This window comes from Penaeus japonicus, unplaced genomic scaffold (genome assembly GCF_977035675.1).
Source record: "Penaeus japonicus unplaced genomic scaffold, GWHDUDI00000001_assembly GWHDUDI00000041, whole genome shotgun sequence".
In the NCBI taxonomy this organism is placed as follows: Eukaryota; Metazoa; Arthropoda; class Malacostraca; order Decapoda; family Penaeidae; genus Penaeus; species Penaeus japonicus.
The window spans coordinates 22287360-22289859 of record NW_028234443.1 but is presented as its reverse complement, the minus strand read 5'-3'; the positions used below and the strand labels follow the sequence as shown (position 1 = coordinate 22289859).

Sequence of the window (2500 nt, the reverse complement as noted above, 5' to 3'; positions counted from 1 at the left end):
GGGAAAGATAATCAAGAATCCTGGCAGCTGCGGGAATCCTTTCTCTCTTCCATCCATTACTTTGCTTTGCCCTAAATCATGATTTTCTCTCCGTCGATAACTTTTCCGCCTCTCAGATCTTCCCGACGCGGATTATGGACCGCAGCCGCACCTTGCCTGGCTTCGCTGCGGCGGGAGATGCGTCTCGTGCTCGCCGCTCATAAACCCTTGACGGCGCCTGGACACACTCACACACATGTACATACACACACGCAATTACAAATAAACACACAAATATATGTATGTATATATATATATATATATATATGTGTGTGTGTGTGTGTGTGTGTGTGTGTGTGTGTGTGTGTGTGTGTGTGTGTGTGTGTGTGTGTGTGTGTGTGTGTGTGTGTGTGTGTGTGTGTGTGTGTGTGTGTGTGTGTGTGTGTACTTTGGATGCTTTAGCAACGTTCTACACACTATTGAAATAGATATGTCAAGATCTAAAATATGATTCTTATGTATAGCTTCTAGTTTTATCTTCTTCTTATTATTTTCCTTTCTTATGTAGACTTTCTATAAATACGGTTTGTAATATTAATTATCTCTAGAAAATCTCTAGTGTTGTTACAGAGGTAGAACTCGCTGTACAGAATCAGTTTATTGAAAGACGGGAAAACATTTCAAAAACGGTTGCCTTATCATATAATAAATTAATTTTGGTATACCGTGGGATTCTCTGCCATATAACTACAGGAATAATGATGATATTTAATGATGGCAAGAATAGCCATTCTCCTTTCTTTGTTATTGCCAATACTACTTCTAAACATCCTCTTTTTTTTTCTTCTTCTTTTTTTTACTGTGATAACAACTAATACCTTGATTAGCAAAGTGATAATGGCTATCAACAGTATTAATGGTAATCATAATGGTAACATTATTAATAATGATGACAATGATAAAGGATAATGATAATGATTATAAGAATATTCATTATATCATATTCTTAAGCATAAGAACATTCATTATATCATATTCTTAAGCATAAGAATATTCATTATATCATATTCTTAAGCATAAGAATATTCATTATATCATATTCTTAAGCATAAGAATATTCATTATTATCATCTTTCATCATTACCATTATCAACATTACTATAACAATAATAAAATATTATTAAAGTGCCTTAAATGATAATGATCATGAAAATGAGAATCATATGATTGATAATAACCGCAACAACAGTGTATATGATATATGATATAAGAGGATGGCAATTAGAGCAATGATAAGAATTATAACAATGATGATACTGATAATGATAGTAGAAATGACAGTGATAATGATAACGATATTAATAATAGTAGAAATTATCAAAACTGATACTGAGGATAATATTAAATGATGATAATAATGATAAGGAAGATAAAAGTAATAATGGTAATAATAGCAATTATTATTAAGAAAATACAAAAATGATACTACTAATGATAACAGTGATAAAAATCATAATAACAGTAACGACAATAGTCTGATGATAACAACAGTAACGATTCAATTTATTTCTATTAAAAAAATCATAATCTTTTAGCATAACGAAGCAATGTCCCTTCCGGAGGAGACATAGTGAAATTTTATGTACGGTCTCCGTAGAGTTTACCGAGCTAAACATCCTCTGTAGAGAGAAAATGAATAATGTACACGGGCAGAAGGAGAATAATAGTAATAATGACAATAGTAGTAAGGATAATGATGATAATTATATCTGACATAATAATGATATTGGTAACAATAATGAAGATAAAGTTCATAGCAATGATTGTTATTAATATAGTAATCATAATTATTACTAAATTTGTTTTCATCATTACCATCACTATTCTTATGACTATAATTGTTATCATTACTATTAATATCATCTTCATAATTGTTGTTGTTCTCATTTTCATTATATGTACAATCACCATTATCATTATTATCAGTATTATTAGTAATAAAAACTATGAAGATAGTGACGATTATAATGATGATAATAATAATAATCATAATGGTAATGATATTGGTAGTTGGGATATTATATCTGACAACAACAGCAACAACAATGAAAATGATAATGAAAATAATCATAATAATTCTATTGATAAAAAGATAATGATAAAAATAACGATAATGGTTACAATAATCATAACAATGATAACGATTATAAGGATAATAAAAATAATGATAATAACACTAATAATAATAATGTCAATAACATTGATAACATAATGCTATTAACAATAATTATGATTATAATAGAGATGATAATGACACATTATTCATATTCATAGTAATGGTAATGATCCCGATGATAGTGATAGTTATGGCAATGGTATTATTCACAGTAGTAATGATAATGAGGATAATGGTAATATCTATAATCGTTATTTTCATTATCATTGTCATCATTATCATCATGTTAATGGTTATCGTTATTAGAATTATCCTCATTATTTTCCTTTTTATTATCCTTATTGT

The 2500-nt window shown here is 28.8% G+C and overlaps 1 protein-coding gene across 1 annotated transcript in view; it reads right to left on the bottom strand.

Moving 5' to 3' along the window:
• LOC122266452 (zwei Ig domain protein zig-8) overlaps positions 1-2500 on the bottom strand; it is a 205885-nt gene that overhangs the window by 136260 nt on the left and 67125 nt on the right. The gene's annotated exons all lie outside the window — the stretch shown is intronic.